The 23,351-nt window shown below is 40.3% G+C and overlaps 2 gene segments (V, D, J or C); both read right to left on the bottom strand.

The window, feature by feature from the left end:
* The window catches only part of LOC311603432 (Ig heavy chain V region 1-72-like), a 127,658-nt gene that overhangs the window by 56,816 nt on the left and 47,491 nt on the right, over positions 1-23,351 (bottom strand).
* On the bottom strand, positions 305-13,788 carry LOC311603262 (Ig heavy chain V region 108A-like). The segment is given in 2 exons: positions 13,706-13,788; positions 305-1,093 (listed from the first exon to the last, which is right to left on the bottom strand).

Below are 23,351 nucleotides of genomic sequence, written 5' to 3'. Positions count from 1 at the left end.
GGTGTGTGTGTCTGTGTGTCTGTGTGTATATGTGTATGTTCATGTATATGTGGAAGAATGGTGTCTTTGGGGGCTCCCTTTTTTTGTGTATTAATTATATGTGTCCATGTGGGGGGTCATAAAAATCTGCCTTACTTTGTCTGCTAAGGTGTAAATAGGAAAAACACCAGCCTGGATCTTTAAGAGTTGAAGTGTAAATATCAAGGAACTAGCCTGGAAGATGAATAGTTAAAATACATAGAAAAACACCAGCCACCAGATGAGCATTCATCAACACTGTGACCTGCCTCAGTTTACCCTGAGTGCTTCAGCTGATCACTAACATCCTGGCTAGAGCGACCTGTAAAAGATAAGTCTCCTCAGGACAAAGGACCTCACCTGGGCTGTTGAAGAATCCCTAGCAGAAAGGCAGTCCACCAATGTGAAGCAACTTGGTTTACACTGTGTTTTGGAGTTGGTCTCTATCAATGCATCTTCATGGTTTTCCCTTTTTTTTTGTTTTATTAAGAAGAAACATGTTGATGGAGATGGTCAGTGGAGAAGATGTTGAAAGGTCTGGTGTACTATAGAGGCATCTGAAACTAACATCACTTTACTCATACATGTCCTTTTACAAAGTATACAGAGGCACTACAGCACGATGAGGAGGAAGCAGAAAAATGAATGCTCAAAATGATTATTTCTGAGCAAGTCTCCTGGCTAATGTCCTCTGTATTCTCAGGCCCAGGGTAGCTTCCTGCACCTCCGGAGTTTCTGACAGACTCAGGATGTGGTTGCATCACTGTGTCTCTTGCACAGTAATAGACCGCAGAGTCCTCAGATGTCAGACTGCTGAGCTCCATGTAGGCTGTGCTGGATGATGTGTCTGCAGTCAGTGTGGCCTTGCCCTGAAACTTCTGATTGTAGCCAGTACTACCAAGTGCAGGAATAATACCTCTAATCCACTCAAGGCCTGCTCCTGGTTTCTGCTTCATCCAGTGCATAGTGTAGCTGGTGAAGCTGTAACCAGAACTCTTGTAGGACAACTTCACTGAGGACCCAGGTCGTCTCAGCTCAGCCCCAGACTGCTGCAGCTGGACCTCGGATTGGACACCTGTGGAGACAAAAGCAGAGTTGATAGCATTGTCACCTCAGTCCCTGGCTCCTTTTCAGATTTGGAGCTGGTGAGCCCCTTACCTGTTGTTACTGACACAAGGAAGAGGATGATCCAGCTCCATTCCATCCTTAAGGGCAGTGTGTCCACTGACTGTGGAGAAGACACTGACCAGATGATGTTTTAGGGGTGTGGAATCCTTGTATTTACCACCATAGACTCAAGTAATTTGCATATTTATGAGATGGTCCTTCTTAGATAAGCCCATAGTCCAGAAGAGGAAGAAGTAGGTACAAACACCTAGGTCAGGTAGCAGGATCCTGAGGTTCAAGACCTAATCCTCTGAGGAAATGCATTCCATATTCTCTCTCTTTTATTCAGATATATGCAATTAACATTTGTGTGACAAGGTGAAATCCTTGATTCTTCTGTGAGTGAGTACACTGCCAATCATTTTCAGTACTTTAACCCTTGATGAATGTCTCCATCACTCACTACACACTGCACACCGAGAGCTGAGAGCAGTACTAATCGATGTTACAAACATAAATATTTGTGAAGCAGTTTGACACCATGACCATGAGCACTCTGGTATACTAGGGACTGTTTCATCTATAGCCATGGACTTTTCACCATGTTTACCTAGTTAAACTCTTTCCAAAGTTCAGGCCGAAAGTACAATTTAAAAGAAGTTGGTTGCAGCCAAGGAGAATATAGGCAGTAAACCTCGAACCCCTACCAAGACCTAGCTGATGAACAGGACATTCTCCACCATTGAGTGGAGAGTGAGATCTGACTCTCACATGAACTCTGGTGCCCCATTTCTGACTACATCCCCTGGATGGGGAGGCCTGGCGGCACTCAGAAGAAGGATAGAACTTACCAAGAAGAGAATCGATATTCTAGGAGCATAAATAGGGGGAGCAGGTCTCCCTCAATCACAGACATAGGTGAGGGGGGAAGTGCGAAGGAGGGAGGAATAGGAGAAAACAAGGGAAAGGCTAACAATCTAGATGTAATATGAATACATTAATATAAAAAAGGAAATTGAACTTAGGTTCCTAAGAGCGCTAAGCAAGTGGTTACTGATGAACTCCATCCGGATCCCACTATTCCACTGCTGAGGGGTCATTTCATGCTTTGGGGATATTTGTAATTATGGAAAATTACCCATAAGAAAGGATACAGTTTTTAGGCAATAAAACGTTTGCCTTCCCTCGCAAAATAAAATAAAATAAAATAAAATAAAATAAAATAAAATAAAATAAAATAAAATAAACCACAGTTTCTTTATCCATTCTTCCATTGAAGGACACATAGGTTGTTTCCAAGTTCTGGCTATTAAGAATAAGGCAGCTATGAACATGGTTGAGCATATGTCCCTGTTGTGTGGTAGTGCATTCTCTGGGTATATTCCAAGGAGTGGAATAGCTGGGTCTTGAGGAAGCCCTATTCCCATTTTTCTGAGAAAGCACCAGATAGCTTTCCAAAGTGGTTGTACTAGTTTGCATTCCCACCAGCAATGCAGGAGTGTTCCTCTTTCTCCACACCCTCGCCAGCATGAGGTGTCAGTTGAGTTATTGATTTTAGCCATTCTGATGGGTGTAAGATGGAATCTCAGTGTCATTTTGATTTGCATTTCTCTGATGACTAAGGAGGTCGAGCATTTCTTTAAGTGTTTCTCAGCCATTTGATATTCCTCTGTTGAGAATTCTCCGTTTAGCTCTGCGCCCCATTTCTCTATTGGGTTATTTGGTTTGGTGGTGTTTAATTTCTTGAGTTTTTTATATATTTTGGATATTAGACCTTTGTCAGATGAAGAGTTGGTGAAGATCTTTTCCCAGTCTGCAGGCTGTCGCTTTGTTCTCTTGACAGTGTCACCTGCCTTACATACATGTCCCTCAATAGAAGAATGAATAAAGAAACTGTGGTACATTTACACTATGGAATACTACTCAGCTATTAAAAACAAGGAATTTCCAAAATTTGTGGACAAATGGATTGAACTAGAAATTGTCATAATGAGTGAATTCACACAGAAGCAAAAAGAGCTAAATGGTATATACTCACTTATATCGAGACACTAGTACAAGGTGTATGTCCCCATGAAAAACTGTACCTACCAGGATAGTAGGTAAGAGAGGAGGACATCCTATTGAAACTTTAGGTGTGAGAAGCCTGGGAGAAAGAGGAAATAGAAGGATCCAGCAGGTCCTGAAAAACTACAGGCGAGTCTGGGCCCTGGGGTCCTCCGCAAACTGTGGCAACAGCCAAGGAAAAAATAGGCAGTAAACCTTGAACCCCTACCCAGACTAGCCGATGGACATTCTCCACTGTTGAGTGGAGGAGATCTAACTTTCACACAAACTCTGGTGCCCCATATTTGAACATGTCCCTTGGATGGAGATGCCTGTTGGCACTCAGACAAAAGATAATAGGTCACCAAGGAGAGACTTGATACCGTATGAGCATATTCAGGGGGAGGAGGTCCCCATCAGACACAGAGTTAGGGGAGAGGAGGGGAGTAGGGGGGAAGTGGAAGGAAGGGAGGAATGGGAGGATACATGGGATGGGCTAACAACTGAGATGTAATATGAATAAATTAATAAAAAAATAAAATAATAAAAAAAAGTCTGTTGCTATGTAACAAGCAGACACTAATGGGTACATCTTACCTGAAGGCTGATGTAGACTGTGAGGCCTGGGACTGCATGAGATCACTGATGTCTTTACTCTTCCTTCAAGCTACACAGCACCTTCCTGTATAGGAAACCTAGCCAACAGGGAGAATTTATAGCAGGTAGTTTTATTCTGGGTCCTATAAGAAAAGTCCTTATCTGACAGCTGAAAGGCACAGGAAAGGAATTTTAATATTCTAATTTGACCTGTCATATGATGATAAGCAAGAATACAAATGACGACATGGAGGTCATGAAAAGCTGATCCTCTCTCACGCTTGAAGAGAGTGTAGACAAGTGTACTGACTTTGGAATTAGTTTGGAGAATTCATCAAAAAATAATAAATAAAACTATCCTGTATCCCATCTACAGCCCTCCAAAGCACGTAGTCAAACGAGTGTACAACTTATTATAGAGACATGAACTTTCATATTTCTTTTTTTTACTTTATTAATTTATTCTTGTTACATCTCAATGGTTATCCCATCCCTTGTATCCTCCCATTCTTCCCTCTCTCCCATTTTCCCCTTATTCCTTTACCCTATGACTGTTCCTGAGGGGGATTACCTCCCCCTGTATATGTTCATAGGGTATCAAGTCTCTTCTTGGTAACCTGCTGTCCTTCCTCTGAGTGCCACCGGGTCTCCCCCTCCAGGAAACATGGTCAAAGTTGAGGCACCAGAGTATGTGAGAAAGTAATATCCCACTCTCCACTCTACTGTGGAGAGTGTTCTGTCCATTGTCTAGATCTGGGTAGGGGTTTAAGGTTTACCGCCTGTATTGTCCTTGGCTAGTGCCTTAGTTTGAGCGGGACCCCTGGGCCCAAATCTGCCTATCATAATGTTCTACTTGTAGGCTTCTAGGACCCTCTGGATCCTTCTACTTTGCTATTCTCCCATGCTTCTCTCATCTAGAGTCCCACTAGAATATCCTCCCCTCTGTCTCAGTTTCCTGGTAAGTGAAGGCTTTCGTGGGACATGCCCCTTGGGCTAATATGCAGATATAAGTGAGTATATACCATTTGAGTCTTTCTGCTTCTGGGTTAACTCACTCATTATGATCATTTCTAGCTCAATCCATTTATCCACAAATTTCTGGAATTCCTTGTTTTTAATAGCTGAATAGTATTCCATACTGTATATGTACCACAGTTTCTTTATCCATTCTTCTACTGATGGACACTTAGGCTGCTTCCATGTTCTGGCTATTATGAATAAGGCTGCTATGAACATAGTTGAGCAAATTTTCTTGTTGTGTGCTGGAGCATCTTCTGGGTATATTCCAAGGAGTGGAATAGCTGGGTCTTGAGGAAGCCCTATTCCCATTTTTCTGAGATAGCACCAGATAGATTTCCAAAGTGGTTATACTAGTTTGCATTCCCACCAGCAATGAATGAGTGTTCCTCTCTCCCCACATCCTCACCAGCATGTGGTGTCGCTTGAATTTTTGATCTTAGCCATTCTGATGGGTGTAAGATGGAATATATGGTAACTTGATTTTCTACAAAGAAGCCAAATCCATTCGATGGAAAAGGGATAGCATCTTCAGAGGTTACTGTGGTCTTAGAATGAGTTTTGTAATGTTCCTTCTGTTTCTATTCTCTGTAATAGCTTAAAGAGTATTTGTATTAGCTTTTCTATGAATGTCTGGTAGAATACTGCACTGAATCCATCTGGCCCTGGGCCCTGGGCTATTTTGGGGGGGGGGGAGATTTTGATGAATGCGTTTATTTTCTTTTTTTTCTTTTTTCCCCCTTTATTAATTTATTCTTGTTACATCTCAATGGTTATCCCATCCCTTGTATCTTCCCATTCTTCCCTCCCTCCCATTATCCCCTTATTCCCCTCCCCTATGACTGTTCCTGAGAGGAATTACCTCCCCCTGTATATGCTCATAGGGTATCAAGTCTCTTCTTGGTAACCTGCTGTCCTTCCTCTGGTCTCCCCCTCCAGGGGACATGGTCAAAGGGTATATATGATCATTTAATTTGTTTACTTGGATATGATTCAACTTTGGTAAGTGGAATATATCAAAAATAATTGTCCATAACATTTAATTTTCAAATTTTGTGGCATATAAGCTTTTGAAGTAAGATCTAATGACTCATTGGATTCCTCCCTGTCTGTTGTTATGTCTCCCTTTTCTTTTATGTTTTACTTCATTTGGAAACTGTCCATCTGTCTTTTGCTAATTTGGTGAAGGATTTGTCTGTCTTGATGATTTTCTCAAAGAACCACCTTTCTGAATTGCTCTCTATGTTTCTAACTTGTTGATATCCACCCAGATTTTGATTAATCATTGATCTTACTGCCTGAGCTATTTGTGTTCCTTTCAATAATTTGTTTCCTGTGCTAATGAGTTAAAGGTTTTTCCGACTTTCTCTTCTTTCAGATTTAGTATATCCAGTTACCTATTGAGGTCTTTTATTCACCTGGTCTTGAATTTTTTTACAGGGTGATGGATACAGACCTATTTGTATTCTTCTACATGCAGAGAGCCAGTTAGACAAGCATCATTCGATGAAGGTTTTTTCACACTATTTGGCTTTGACCTCTTTGTCAAAAATCATGTATCCATACTTTAGCTTTTCAGTGCAATTCTATTGATGAAAACTGCCGGTTCTTCCACCTCCTGTGATCCCTCTAGTCTTACTTTGGAGGGGTTGGGATGCCAAAATATCACAAAACTTGTGGCCCAGAATTTCCTGCCTACAAAGTGTGTAGGAGTAAACAATGGAGCAATCTATGTGGGGAGGTGTAGCCATTACTGGCGCAACATAAGCCTCAGGCAATGAGAAGGAGCTCACACCTGACGATATTAATGTTACTCTGCTACACTGTCAGATAAGAGCCTAGTATAATTGTAACCAGAGAAACTTCACCAAGTAAATGAAGGAAACAAACTCAAAAATGTCAGCAAAACATTAAAGGGAGATTTTGTGAATCTTGTGGAAATTGGGGAGAAAGGATTGCTGTGAGGCTGGAAAGCTATGCAACTAGGGCAGCTTGTTCAGACCAAGAATGAGATCCAAATGTGCACAAATCTTGAAAATCTTTTCCTGAAAACAGCAAGAGTTGCTTTTTCTCCAGCGCTGACACTGTTGGAGATCCTGCCTAACCATCGGCCTTTGAAAACCTTCATTTCCTCTAGTCAAGCCTGGAGTGCAGAGCTGTCTGGATTCCCTGAGGTCAAAAGCAGAAACAAGGTAGAAGATTGAAGGAGCCAGGGTACTCAAGGGCGCCACAGTAAAATGTACAGATTCAACTAACCCGAGTCCATAGAGGTTCATTGAGAGTGAACTACCACTCAGAGAACGTGCATGGAATGGACGTAGGCCCTCTGTATATACGTAACAACTGTACATGTGGGTCTTCATGTAGGACTCCAAAAGCAGAGCAGAAGCTACCTCCAACTACATTGCTTGTGTTTAGATCCCTGTCCCCTGACTATGTTGCCTTGTCTAGTAGCCTCAGTAGAAGTAGGTATACCTCATTATACTGCAACTTGATATGCCAAGCCTTGTTGATATACAGGGAGAAAGATGAGTAGAGGTGGATGGGGAGGGAGATGAGGGGAGAATTAGGTATTGAGAGGAAAGAAGGGAGGAGATGCTGTGATTGGATGTAAAGTAAATGATAACTTAATCAATTCTTTAAAAAAAGAAAAGAAGTTCTTCTACTGTTTTAGGTTTCCAAAACATCCCTCAACTGGAGTTTAGGTTTCGCTCTCTCACCCTTTATATTACCTCTCTTCCTTCCCTATTCCTTTCACTCAGTCTGATGCTCCCATTCCGATCACCAGCCCATCTAGCCACAACTATTTATACATTTACCATTCCTAGGGAGAAACAGCCTTCTTCCTAGCTCCTTACTATATACAACTGTGGTCATAAGGAATTGAGCCTGCCTATGGATTACTTAGCAGAAAATATCCACAGAGGAGTGTATACATACATATTTGTCTTTTTGAACTTGAATTAGCCCAACCAAAGTGATTTTTTAGTTCTATCCATTTCCTGTGAGTTTCATTATTTAATTTTATAACATTTTAATAATATTTTGTTAATGTTGCTTATTTTGTTTATCTGGTTTTGTTGTTGTGGTGGTGGTGGTGGTGTTGCTGGTGGTGGTTGAAAAACTTCTAGGCTGTTTCTAACTTCCTGTTATTATCAGTAGAGCAGAAATAAATATGGTTCAACAAGTGTCCTTACTTAAATAAAAGTTCTTTGTTTCCATGGTGAACAGTGCTATAGGTGGATGCTGAGGTAGATGTACTTTCAACTTCCTGAGAAACTGCCTCATTTTTTCCTGTAATGACTTTGCAACTGTGTACTACTCCATCACCTCATAACTCTACATCCTTGCTAGCATTTGCTGACATCATTTTACTTATATTGGGAGTTTTGAATGGAATAAAATAAAAATATCAATGAAGCTTTGATTTTCATCTCTATAGTGATTAAGCATGTTTTTTCAAGTGTTTCTTAGTCATTTATATTTTATTTTTGAGATTTCCCTGTTTAGATCCATAATTCATATTTATTTGCATTGTTTTATTCACTGACATTATTTATATCTTTATGCTTTTTAAATTTAGTCTGGTATCAAATTTTAGGATATATATATTCCCATTATAATATAACCTGTTGCTTCATATGATGATGGTGTATATTCCCATACAAAAGCCTGTCAATTTCATGATCACCTTTCATGGACTATTTCTTGATCTTAGTGACTGTACTATTGCTATTCTTTTAGGAAAGCCTTTTATGGTACCAATAAATTCAAGGCAATTCCTTTCTTCCATTAAATAATATTCAGTGTATCTGACCTTGCATTGAGGTCATTGATCCACTTCAAATTGAGTTTTGTGCACTTAGATAAATATGGCTTCATTTGAATTCTTCACAGTTATGACCCTGAACAGCTTCACTGAACTGCCAGGTAGAGGCCACGATCTTCAGAGATGGGCATAATGTCTGCTCAGTGCTGGTGAACAAACATTTGCTTCTCAGTTTTGTAACATTATTTTTCCTCCAAAAGATCTGCTTAGCAGGGACCTTGTTGGGGTATTATGGAGGCAACATTCTTTTACCAAAATTCTATTATGTATGATTTAATATCTATCATGAAAATCTATTAGTAAATCCTGTATAACATCAATGTATTACTTTGAGTTTCTCCTACATAAATATATGGTAACTGACAGTGGTCCTCCTGTGATTACAAGCCAAATAATTAATGGAAATTTTAAAAAAGTAAATGTTGATTTAAACAGGGAAATATCAAAATATAAAATATAAATAACTAAGAAACACTTGTAGAAGCATTTTGAATCACCATAGAGATGAATATCTCTGTTATTGAAAATGTTGAAAATTTTTTGAAAAAAAAAATCAGCAGTAAATTTGTCTCTGGAATTCACCCTTCAGTTATTTAGACATCCAGAACCCTTTGTAGAGATCTCTTTTTCATGCAGTGTGAAATGTCTGGGTATTCAAAAGTAATTTCCCCAGTAGGTATCAGACAAGTCATTAAACCAAGGTGTTACAGCCGCTGCAGGGAGCCCTACCTGGGCATGTTGTCTTTCCCAAGACTGCTTAAAGGCCACACACTCAGAGTTTGTACCGAAAGAACTTTCCCTCTGGTCACATCTGGTGTTTTTTCCCTATATCAAACCCATGTCCTGTTTGGTTTTACCCAATGTTTTTGCAGAACCCAAACACCTGCTTCCCTCATTCCTCTCCCGTACCTTTTACCCTTCCTTCTGTTGACTATATATTTTGCTGCTCTGCCACACAATAAATTAAGACTTGACTGGAATCCCATCTTGTCTTCATTTATGACAGCTCTTGTCCCATCCATTCCTGCACTGCACATGATCAGCATCCTGCTCTTTACTTCATATGCTCATCATCCTCTCCTGTGCTGCCCATGCACAGCATCCTTCCCTGCACTGCACATGCTCAGCATCATGTCCTGCACTGCCCATGCTCATCAGCCTGTGCTGCACTGGACATATTCAGGATCCTGTCCTGCATGGTACATGTTCAGCCTCCTACCCTGCAGTGCCTATGCTCAGCATTCTATCCTGTGCTGAACATGCTCAGCATCCTGCCCTGCAATACACATATTCAGCATCCTGCTCTACATGGCATATGCTCAGCATTAAGCCCTGCAGTGCACATGCTCAACATCATGCCCTACACTGCCCATGCTCAGCATCCTGCCCAGCACTGCCCATGCTCAGTATCCTGCCCTGCACTTCCTATGCTCAGTGTCCTGTCCTACACCGCACATGTTCAGCAGCCTGCCCTGTAATGCAAACGTTCAGCATCCTGCCATGCACTGCATGACCTCAGCATACTGCCCTTCACTGCCGAAGTTCAGCATCCTGCCCTGCACTGCCCATGCTCAGCATTCTGGCCTGCACTGCACATATTCTGCATCCTTTCCTGAACTGCACATTTACAGCATCTTACCCTACAATCCCCATGCTCAACATCCTGTCCTGCCCTACACATGCTGAGCATTCTGCCTGCATTGCACATGCACAGTATCCTGTCAGGTATTGCCAGTGTTTAACATCCAGCCCTGTACTGGGAATCCTCAGCATTCTGCCCCACATTGTCCATGCTAAGCATCCTGCTCTGCATTCCCCATGCTCAGCATTCTGTCTTGCACTGTACATGCTCAGCATCCTGTCCTACACTGCACATAATCAGCATCCTGCACTACACTGCCCATGCTCAGCATCCTGCTTGCACTGCACAGGCTCAGCATCCTTTCCTGAACTGCACATGCTCAGCATCTTGCCCTGCACTTCCTATACTCAGTGTCAAGTCCTGCAAGTTTCTACTCCTCCAAGGTTTCTGGCACACTCAGGATGTGGTTACAGCACTGTGCATCTTGCACAGTAATGGACCGCAGAGTCCTCAGATGTCAGGCTGCTGAGCTCCATGTAGGCTGTGCTGGAGGATGTGTCGGTAGTCAGGGTGGCCTTGCCTTTGAACTTCTCATTATACCAAGTACCACCATTTGAAGGATTTATTCCTCCAATCCACTCCATCACCTGTTCTGGCCTCTGTTTCACCCAGTGCATATTGTAGCTGGTGAAGGTGTAGCCAGAAGTCTTGCAGGACAACTTCACTGAGGACCCAGGTCTCACCAGCTCAGCCCCAGACTGCTGCAATAGGATCTCAGAGTGGACACCTGTGGAGAGAAAATTAGAATGGATGTCAGTGTCACCTTGGTCCCTTTGTCTTCTTCAGATTTGGAGCTGGAAAGCCCCTTACCTGTAGTTAGTGACAGGAGAAAGAGGAAGACCCAGATCAATTCAATCCTTGGGGATGGGGTCTTCACTGACTGTAGAGAGGACACTGATCAGAGGTTGTTTTGGGGGGTATGAACACCCCTGTATTTAACACCATAGACTCAGTTGATTTGCATATTCATGAGCATGGTACTTCTTAGATAAGGCCCTAGACCAGCTGGGAAAGAAGAAAGTACAAACACTTGGGTCAGGCAGCAGGATGCTGAGGTTCAAGAGCCAATCCTCAGAGGAAATGCATTACATGACCCTACCTTCTATAATATATATGCAGTTAACATTTGGTCAAGAGGGTGACATCATAGACGCATTCCTGGCTGAGTCCCCTGTGGTTCTTTCACAGCACTTTGATCCATTGTGAAAGTCTCTGTCAATCATTACACACTCCGCACTGAAGCCTCTGTGGGCAGAGCTAAGAGCAGCACTAATCTACTTGGTGTAAACATACATATTTATAAGGCAGTTTGAAACAATGACTATTAGCAGTACAACTCTGGTCTACTAGGGACAATGTCATCTCTATCCATGGACTTTTCTGAAACTGATCAATTGAAAAAGAAAAATTAGTTTTCTCCACTGGAGCATCACAGGGTAAACCAATAAGTTCATTAAATCCATCAGTAAATCATTAACCTCACATGTCCAGCAATAGAAGGCCAGCAGTAAATGAACTCAACAATATTTTTGTAGATATTTTTCCTTTATAATATTTTTGTGCATTTCTTTTTGTATCAGTTTTTTTTGCCTATATATCATGGTGACATGCTTGTATTTGTATCTCCATATGTTCCTTTCTTTCTTTCTTTTCTTTTTATTTTATTCTTTTTCTTTTTTTGCTTTCTATGGAAAGATTGAAAAGTTGTGTGATTGGGTATGTGGGGAAAGTTGAGGTGTAAGTTTGGGAGGGATCAGTGACAGGAATATACTATGTGAACCTTTTCAAACTACATAAAAATAAATACAAGCCACAAAATATAAAACATTGAAGTGTTTATCAATGAATCTCCACTGTGTTTTAGCATGTAAATATCACATGTCAATCACAGCTGGAGCAGGGCAGCTATAGACTTAAGGAATGAAACCACAGATGATACAGTGTCCCCTGCACACCCACCTCATCTCTCAACTGGAGATTGTTGGCTCAATTGTGCCCTCTGATGATCCTGAGCTACGCTACAGGAAGATTTGTCATGGCTGACATTGAAGTGGCACAGTGTCTCTTTGAACAGTAACATAGAGAATGTAACTTTGTAATGATTCAAGAATAGTACTGTTGTATGATACTGTACCAAAAATAAGTGGAAGAAATGTAAATTCTACTCACCACTATTCTTCTTTAAATAACTTTATAAATGTTTTGAACATTTGAATTTGCATTTATTTGTCTAATAAGGTTCTGTAGACCAGCTTTGGGAAAAGAGAAGAGAAAGTCTCATTGACTCATTGGTAGGGAGAATTGAGCTGGTGGGGAACAGATAGTATAAAGATGCAAATGTTGGATAACAACTAGTTAAAAGAACTAATTGCTGAAGAAAAATTGAAGAAAGGAAGAATAATAATTATTGAGGCCATGGTACAAATTTTTGGTAGAAAAGTAAAAGGTCTTCTAGCCCAGGAGATCCGTATTTTCTTTCCGTTCTATATTTCTTTGGACGACCCCATTACTTTATTTAAAGTGAAGCCAAATTTTTTCATTACACATTACATAATGTTTTCTTTTATCTTTTACAATCAATAGTGAAGGTAAAAATCTACAGAACAAGAAAATCTAACAAAGGAATAGAAATAGTTTTGTATAACACACACCTGGGCTGCTGCAGAGTCCCTAGCAGAAAGCAGTGCCACAACTGTGACCCAATTTGTTATCCCTTGTGTACTCGAGTTAATCTCTATCAATGCATCATCATGGTCTTCCCTTTTTTATTGTTTTATTTAAAAAGAAACATGTCAATGGAGGTGACCACTGGTGAAGATGTTGAAAGTTCAGGTGTTCTGTAGGGGTATCTTATATCAACATCACTTTATTTGTAGATGTCTTTTTACAAAGGTGACAAGGCCACTATAAGATGGTGAGGAGGAATAGAAAAACATGATTGCTCAAAATGATTTTTTTAGCAAATTATCAGGCTAATCTCCTCTGTCTTCTCAGACACAGGGCACATTCCTGCACCCCTCGGTTTTCTGACACACTCAGGATGTGGTTACAGCACCGTGTCTCTGGCACAGTAATAGATGGCACATTCCTCAGATGTCATTCTGCTGAGCTCCATGTAGACTGTGCTGGAGGATTTGTCCACAGTCAGTGTGGCCTTGCCCTGGAACTTCTGATTGTAGCCAGTACTACCACTTCCACCACCAATCCATCCAATCCACTCTATGACATGTCCAGGCTTCTGCTTCATCCAATGCATATAGTAGTCTGTGAAGGTGTAGCCAGAAGCCTTGCAGGACAACTTCACTGAGGACCCAGGTCTCCTCAGCTCAGCACCAGACTGCTGCAGCTGGACCTGGGAGTGGACACCTGGGGAGAGAAAGGCAGAGTGGATGTCATTGTCACCCCAGTCCCTGTCTGCACTTTAGGAGTGTAACTGGGGAGAACCTTACCTGTAGTTACTGACAGAAGGAAGAGGATGATCCAGCTCCATTCCATTCTTAGGGATGGTGTGTTCCCTGGGCAGAGGACACTGATCAGATGTTGTTTTAGGGGTGTGGACATCCCTGTATTTACCACCATAGACTTAAGTAATTTGCATATTCAGAAGCATGGTATTTCTTAGATAAGGCTCTTGTCAAGATGGAGATGAAGAAGATGTAAACACCTGGGTCAGTCCTAATCCTCTGAGGAAATGCACTCCATACTCCTCCCTTCTTTCAAATATATGAAATTACATTTGGGTGAGAAGGTGACATCATTGACTATTCTGTGACTGAGCTCTCTGTCAATCATTCTCAGCACTTTGATCCATTCTGAATGTCTCCATCAATTATTACACACTGCACACAGAAGCCTCTGTAAGCAAGCCTGATCCAATAACTAATCTACTTGGCATAAACATGAATATTTATGAGGACGTTTGACAACATGACCATTAGTAGTACAACTCTGGTCTTCTAGGGTCTATGCCATCTCTAGGCATGAACTTCTGACCATGTTTACCTGGGGAAAACTCCTATGATTCAGGCCAAAAATTCAATTAGAAAATTTGGTTGCTTTGTAACAACCAGGCACTAATGGGTACATCTTACTTATGGCTGATGTAGACTGCAAGGCCTGGTAGTGCATGAAGTCACTGATATTTTTGCTCTCCCTTCAAGCTACACATCACCTTCCTGCACTATGAAACCAACCCAACAGGGAGAATTTAGAGATCATTTAGGTTTTTCTGTGTCCTAAAATCATAATCCATAGCTAACTATTGAAAAGTAGATGAAAGGAATTTTAGTGTTCTACTTTGACTCAGACATATTCTGATAAGCAAGAACTCAAATGAAGACATGGATTTCATGAAAAGCTAATCCTCTCTCATCATTGATGGGAGTGTAGAAAAGTGTACTGAATTTGGAATTAGGTTGGAGGATTCATAAAAAAATGATTAATAAAAATATGTTGTATCCCATCTACATCTCTCCAAAGTACAGAGTCAAATGACTCTACAAATTATCATAGAGACACCTGAATTTCTATATTTATTCACAGCATGCTATTCATGCTTTATTGACAACAGCTAGAGAATGAACTCATCCTAGATTTCCAACAAAGGACATATACATATACATAATGACAGTGTAGTCTGTGTTGGACATTGTGAGTGCATCAAGTGTCGATCTGTCCTGAAATTCCTCTACAAAGTTTGTTCTGCCAGTGCTTGGAATATGCATCCAATCATTTCAATCCCATGTTCAGGCTTCTAACTCTCTCAGCATCCACATAGAGGAAGTGGGGAAACTACCTGAGTCAACATCCTTGCAGCTAAACTTTCATGAAGCTCCAGGACTCCCCAGTCCAAACACAGACTGTAGCACCTGAACCTAGGACTGACCCCTATAGAAAGGATGCCATGAAATCTTCAGTCCCTGGCTTCTCCTTAGCCCTGCTCCTAGGAATGCACTCATCTGTAGCTGCTGCCACCAGATACAGATCATCCAACTTCTGATCAAGTTGAGAACCAATGTGCCAAGAGACTGTGGAAAAGTGAATAGTAATCTGGCACTGTTGGTTGTGTGGACAGTGCTGTATTTACAACCACAAAATAATTTTGCAATAGACAGGAGGGATGTTTCTTAGATGAAGACATGAAATTTTTCAGATAGATCTGGTAGATTTTTTATGTTAGTCAGTGGCATGGTAAGGTTCTGGTATCTGAAGAAATTCATTCATGCTCCATCTTGGAACCATGCACACAGAGCTCTTTCATCCCATTGGCAATCCATTCACCATACCCATGTTTCTTTATATGAACCTCACACCAAGTGTTCAAAAGACATCTGAAGCTCCTCCGTGTCAAACATATTTCTGATGATAAGAAGGTACATTGACCATCCTACTCTATTCAGACACTCACATAGAGCTCTTCCATCCCATTGAGAATCCAGTCACCATATCCTGTTCCACAATGTGAACCACATTTCCAGTGTTCTAGGATAATATGAATCTCCTCAGGGTCATTCAATTTGTGATGCTGAGAAGGTGCATTGACAATGCTGTAGAAACTTACTCAGAGCTTTGGAGGCTGCCGTCCATCACAATCCAATGATCAACAGGACTAAGAACACTTCTTCTCCCAGCTGTAAACTCTGGAACACTTTTCTCCGTATTGCTTAGGTTCCTGATTCTCCCATATCCTTGATAATTAATTATAAGTAAGTCATAATCTGGTATTCTATTTAGTCAACATATAAATCTGATTTAGATGTTGTTGATCACAATATGGCTATTATTTAACAAATAACCTCTCCCAGGTTGTAGCATGAAAATGGTACATGTAAACAATGTCATCGTCTCTGAACATAATGATGTTGGCAATGAAATCCACAGAGGCTGCTGGAATACACTTAGTGAACAACTTTCTTAGCTTCTTCAACTGCTCCTTTACTTATTAGAGAATTGGTGGATATGCAGTGCCCCCTGCTGGTCATGATTACTAACATGTATAATTTCTCACACAGGAAATTATTTCTCTCATTTGCAATGTACCTTTTGATTTTGAGGAGATATTTCAACAATGGAATATGAGCTATGCCTCATACATTTTCTTCATGAACCACAGTCCTTTCTTTAGGAGCTGTTAAACATAGTTATATAAGGGACCACTGATGAAGTAGTGAGTTACCAGACTAAAAACTAGAGGTACACTGGATCTACAAGCTCTCTACAAAGCAATTTCCCCGCTCCTGAAGCTCCACTTGTGTAAGAAAACTCATAACACTGGGAAGAGGAAAAAAATGTGGCCCTTAAACATCAGTTCCCATCTACAGAATATAAATTCATATCTGAGAAGTAACAAGAATTAAGAAAAATTTGAACTGTGGTCCACTCTGTTTGTTAATTCAGCATTTGTATTACAGGTGGGCTGTATAGTTGTGTGTAAAGACTTAGCAGGGGTGGTATTTTCCTTTGTCCATGTTTCTTTAAATATAAAATGTTGACTGGGTAGTCAGTCAACGCTCTTCTTTTCGAGTCTAGCTCCCCCAAGCTCAGTATTCTCTTATTCATGGAAGGTCATGACTAATGATTTTCAGAGTCTTGGATATATTTGCTAATGCTTAGGGAATGAGAGCTCTGTGGCTGAATTACCCACTAAAGGCTCCAATGTGTGAGTATAGCCTAGAGCAATGTATATGACAAATGTGTGTGTGTGTGTGTGTGTGTGTGTGTGTGTGTGTGTGTGTGTCCCTGCAAGAGAATACATGCAGAAAATCATTTGACAGAATCCAAGACACCTTCATGTTAAAAGTCTTAGATAGATCAGGTATACAAGGTACATACCTAAGTATAATACTTGCAAAATACAGCAAGCTTATAAGCAACATCAAATTAAATGCTGAGAAACTTAAGACAATTCCACCAAAATCAGGGAAAAGATGAGGCACCCCACTCTCACCATAATTCTCTAATGTAGTACTTAAAATCCTATCTATAGCAGTAAGACAAATGAATCAAAAAGAAACAAATTTGGAAAAAGATCAAAGGATCGCTATTCCCAAATGATTGTACACATAAGTAACTGCAAAAATTCTACCAGAGATCTTCTGCAGCTGAAACATACCTTCAGTGGCATGGCTAGATTCAAAATTAACTTTAAAAATACATTAGATTTCCTATACCAAAATCCCAAATAGAGAAAAAATAGAAAAACAGCACCATTCACAATAGAAACAAATAATATAAAGAATCTTGGTGTTATGCTAACCAGGAAAGTGAAAGACCTGTATGACAATAATTTTATTTCTCTGAGGAAAGAAAATTGAAGAAAATATCACAAGATGCAAAGATCTCTCCTGCTCATGGATTAGTAAGATTAACATGTAAAAATGGACATCTTATCAACAGCAATCTACAGATTTATTGTAATTCCCAACAAAATACCAACAAAATTATCTTCAGATTTTAATTTAAAAAAACAATTTTCAACTTCATATATACAGACAAAAAAAGTGCCAAGAGTTTATTAAAAAGAAAAAAAATCCTATACAATAAAAGAACTGTAGGTATCTCTATTCCTGACTTCAAGCTTTACTACAGAGCAATAGTAATAAAAACCACATGATACTGGCATAGAAACAAACTGGTTAATCAATAGAATCAAATCAAAGGCCCAAAAATAAAAACACACACCAATGGACACTTGTCTTTTAACAAAGAATCCAAGTCCATACAATGGGAGCAAAAGCATCTTCAACAAATGGTACTTGGACTAACTGAATGTCTACATGCAGAAAATGAAAATAGTTCCATAATTATTATCCTGCACAAAACTCAGTTTCTACTGGATCAAAGGCCTCATCAGACCACAGGGATCCTTGTGAAAGGGGTGGGGAGGATAGAAGGACCTGGAGAAGACAAGACCAACAAACTCAAATTCCTTGGGCTCAGGAGGCTATAAGACTGAAGCAACAACAACCATGCATCACCTGGATGTAGGCCCCCAACACATACAACAGATAGGCAGTTTAGTCCTCATGTGGGTTCCCTAGTAAGGGGAGCAGAGGCTGCTTCTGACATGGACTCTCTTGTTTGCTTCTGATCAGGAGGCCCCTGGCATGGCTTCCTTGCCTAGTCTCAGGGTAAGAGAATGTGCTCAGTCCTGATGCAACTTCATAGGCTGCAGTGGGGTGGGGAACTCACCTTTTTTTCTAAATAGCAGAGATATGGGAATGAGGGAGGGAAGGAAGGAGGGATCGTACAGAGAGTAAGGACATAGAGACATCAGGAGGTAAAGGGAATAATTAGATCTATTTACTTTGTTTGTCTGATTTTTATTCAATTTTGGAAAATGGAATCAAATAAAAAAATTGTCCATTTCACTTAGATCTTCAAATTTTGTGGCACATATGACTTTAAAGTAGCTTCTTACAATTCTTTGTATTTCTTCACTGTTTGTTGTTATGTCTCCCTTTTCATTTCTGATTTTGTTGATTTTTATAGTGTCTCTCTGCCTTTTAGTCATTTGGCTAATGGTTTGTCTATCTTGTTGATTTTCCTGAAAGAATCAGCTCCTGATTTTGTTGATTCTTTGAATTGTTTCTAATTTTTTTAATTTCAACCCTGAATTTGATAATATCCAGGTGTCTCCTCCTGTTGCATTTTTCTGCTTCTTTTTTTTTAGGGCTTCCAAATGTGTCTTTAAGTTGCTTATGTGGGATATTTCCAATGTCTTTATAAAGGCACTTAATGCTATGAATTTTCCTCTTAGCACCACATTCAATGTATCCTACAAATTTGGATATGTTTTTCCTTCATTTTCATTGAATTTTAGGAAGTCTTTTATTTCTTCCCTGACCCAGGTGTCATTAAGTAGAGAGAGCTGTTTAGTTTCCATCTATGTGTAGGCTTTTTTTATTTCTGTTGTTGTTGAAGTCCAGCCTTATACCATGGTGATATGATAGGATACAAGGTACTATTTCAATCTTCTTCTATCTGTTGAGGCTTGCTTTGTGACCTACTATGTGATCAATTTTGGAGAAGGTTCCATGGGGTGCTGAAAAGAAGTTATAATCCTTTGCATTTGAGTCTCCTATTCAAGAATATTTTCTTAGCTATACTCAGATTCACTTTACCCACCTAGCTTCATTATGCTTTTCCTGTTAATAGCACAGGAAAGTTGATGGTAGCTGGGGACTTAGTAGTAGTTGTGACCCTGAACAGCCTCACCAAACTGCCAGGTAGAGGCACACAGTTCAGGGTGGGCACAATGTCTGCTCAGTGCTGGTGAACAAACATTTGCATCTCAGTTTTGTAACAGTATTTTTTCTCCAAAAGATCTGGTTAGCATAGAACTTTTTGGAGTATTATGGAGGAAACATTCTTTTACCTAAATTCTACTATGTATGATTTAATATCTATCATGAAAATTTATTAGTAAATCCTGTATAACGTCAATGTATTACTTGGAGTTTCTCCTATATAAATATATGGCAACTGACAGTGGTGCCCCTGTGATTACAAGCCAAATAAAATAATGCAAATTTTAAAAATGAAATAAAGATATCAACAGGGAAATCTCAAAAGATAAAATATAAATGACTAAGAAACACTTGAAAAAGCATTCTGAATCATCATAGAGATGAAAATCTCTCTTTCTGAAAATGATGTAAAATTTTTGAAAACATTCACCAGTAAATCTTGTCTCAGGAATTCACTCTTTGGTCATCTAGGATCCTTTGTAGAGCTCTCTTCTTCATGCAGTGTGAAATGTCTGGGAATTTAAAAATAACTTCTCCAGCAGGTATCAGACAAGTCATTGAACCAAGGTGTTACAGCCACTGTAGGGAGACCTGCCTGGACATATTGTCTTTCCCAAGACAGCTTAAAGGCCACACGCTCAGAATTTGTACTGAGTGAACTTTCCCACTGGTCCCACCACATCTGGTGGTTTTTCCCTATATCTAACCCATATCCTGTTTGGTTGTACCCAATGTTTTTGCAGAACCCAAACACCTGCTTCCCTCATTCCTCTCCTCTGCTTTTTGCCCCTCCTTTTGCTGACTATGTATTTTGCTGCTGTGTCACACAACAAACAGAGACTTGATTGGAATCCCATCTTGTCTTCATTGATGGCAGCTCTTCTCCCAGCCACTCCCACTCCCCCTTCCAGGTTCTCCTGTTGGCTGACCTGCAGGCCAATCAGCACAGAGACAAGCCACTTAGCAGAGGCCTTCACAGTATACTGCAGAATTGCATTCAGTTCAGAGGCCAGAACTGGAAGATTCCCTTGCAGTTTGATCAATCCCTGATTTCCAGCAGTAAGAGACATGAGTGTTCCTTATAAACTCACTGGTATTTCAAACATTTTAAATTCAACATAGATTTGCAAAATCTACAGCAAAGAATTGGCCTAGAGGATTCATGCCCACACATTTACCATAGGATTGCATCTTTATGAATCATGTGACATTTAGGTTTTCACGGAGAGTGAACATTTACTGTAGGAATGTTCTAAGTTAAAATGTCTTCATACTGAATTATTGTCCTTAGATTATCAAGTGCCACAGGTCTCTATGCTGATTGTTATTCACCAATTACCCAAAACCAAGTATTTTATAGAAAAGGGGAGACTACAATGCATGCAACAGATGGTAATGGATGATGCTGCATCAGTGTTCTGTAAATGCTAGAGAATGTGGGGCAGGTCACTGATACTGGGAGGGAAGGGAATACGGGACAAAAGATAAGTATGATCTAACATCCAAGCTCATGTAACATGTACATACACTGAATTGATAGACGAGTTCTGTAAAAATATTTGATAATAATTTTGATCCACTAACAGAAATTATACGTGTGTGGAACTGCATACTAAAATAAGTATATCTAACAATCCAAAAATGTGCCTGTCTCTTTATATATCTGATTTTCAGATTATATTTTCTGTATGTATGTATGTATGTATGTATGTATGTATGTATGTATGTATATGGGTGTGTGTGTGCGTGCTTGTGTGTGTGTGTTGATGCGTGTATGTTCATGTATATGTGGATCAATGGTGTCTTTGGGAGCTCTCTTGTTTTTGCTATTATTATATGTGTGCATGTATGTGTGAGGTTTGTAAAAATGTGTTTGATTTGTCTCCCAAGGTGTAAATAACAAGGCCAATAGCCTGAAACTTTAAAAGTTAAAATATAAATAGCAAGGCTTCCAGACTGAAATATTAAGAGTTAAAGTACATAGAGAAACACTAACCACCATCAGGCCAATCACAGAGGCTATGGCCTGCTTCAGTTTACCCTGTGTGCTGGAGCTAGATTCTAGAAATTTGGCTAGAGAGACCTGAGGAAGATAATTTTAATCACAGGTAGGACCTCATATGGGATGCTGCAGAGCCCCTAGCAGAAAGCTGGGCCATCACTGTGACTTGCCTTAGTTGACTGTATGCTGGAGCTTGTCTCTATGAATGCATCATCATCGTTTTCCGTTTCTTATTGTTTCCTTAAGGAAGAAATATATCAATGGAAGTTGTCACTGGTGAAGATGTTGAAAGACGTGGTGTACTATAGGGGCACCCTAAATCTACATCATTTTATTCATAGATGTCCTTCTACAAAGGTGACAAAGACACTATAGGACTGTGAGGAAGAAGCAGAAAAATGAATGCTCAAAATGATTATTTCTGAGCAAGTCTCTAGCTTAATCTTCTCTGTCTTCACAGTCCTAGGGCACCTTTCTGCTCTGCCAGGGTTTCTGAAACACTCAGGATGTGGTCACAGCACTGTGTGCCTTGCACAGTAATAGACCGCAGAGTCCTCAGATGTCAAGCTGCTGAGCTCCATGTAGGCTGTGCTGGAGGATGTGTCTACAGTCAGGGTGGCCTTGCCTTTGAACTTCTCATTATACCAAGTATTACCAGTTGAAGGATTTATTTCCCCAATCCACTCCATCCCCTGTTCTGGCCTCTGTTTCACCCAGTGCATATTGTAGCTGGTGAAGGTGTAGCCAGAAGCCTTGCAGGACAACTTCACTGAGGACCCAGGTCTCACCAGCTCAACCCCAGACTGCTGCAATAGGATCTCAGAGTGGACACCTGTGGAGAAAAAGTTAGAATGGATGTCAGTGTCGCCTTGGTCCCTTTGTCTCCTTCAGATTTGGAGCTGATAGGCCCCTTACCTGTAGTTAGTGACAGGAGGAAGAGGAAGACCCAGATCCATTCCATCCTTAGAGATGGTGTGTTCACTGACTGTAGAGAGGACACTAATCAGAGGTTGTTTTGGGGGTATGAACATTCCTGTATTTAGCAGCATAGACTCAGTTGATTTGCATATTCATGAGCATGGTACTTCTTAGATAAGGCCCTAGACCAGCTGGGAAAGAAGGAAGTACCAACACTTGGATCAGGCAGCAGGATGCTGAGGTTCAAGTCCCTATCCTCAGAGGAAATGCATTACATGACCCTACCTTCTATAATATATATGCAGTTAGCATTTGGTCAAGACGGTGACATCATAGACTCATCAGTGGCTGAGTACTCTGTGCTTCTTTCTCAGCCCTTTGATCCATTGTGAAAGACTCTTTCAGTCATTACACACTCCACACTGAAGCCACTGTGGGCAAGGCTAATAGCAGCACTAATCTACTTTGTGTAAACATACACATTTATAAGGCAATTTTAAAACATGACTATTAGCAGTACAACTCTGGTCTACTAGGGACAAGGTCATCTCTATCCATGGACTTTTGACCATGTTTACCTGGGACAAACTCCTTCCTATGGCTCAGGCCAGAAATCCAATTAGAAAAATTTGGTTGCTATGTGACAACCAGCTATTGATGGATACATCTTACGTGAACGTTGATATATACTGCAAGGCCTGGTACTTCATGAGATCACTGATATCTTTGCTCTTCCTTCAAAATACTACTTTCCTGTACTAGGGAACAGCAAACAGGGAGAATTTAGAGATCAGGTGGGTTTTTCTGTGTCCTACAACCAAAAGTCCTTAGCTAAGAGTTGAAAGGCAGATGAAAGGAATTTTAGTGTTCATCTTTGACCTGTCATATGATAATAAGAAAGAGCACAAATGATGACATGTGTATCCT

Source organism: Acomys minous, assembly GCF_964271855.1.
Source record: "Acomys minous genome assembly, chromosome: 8".
Classification (NCBI taxonomy): Eukaryota; Metazoa; Chordata; class Mammalia; order Rodentia; family Muridae; genus Acomys; species Acomys minous.
This window is presented reverse-complemented; position numbering and strand designations above follow the sequence as displayed.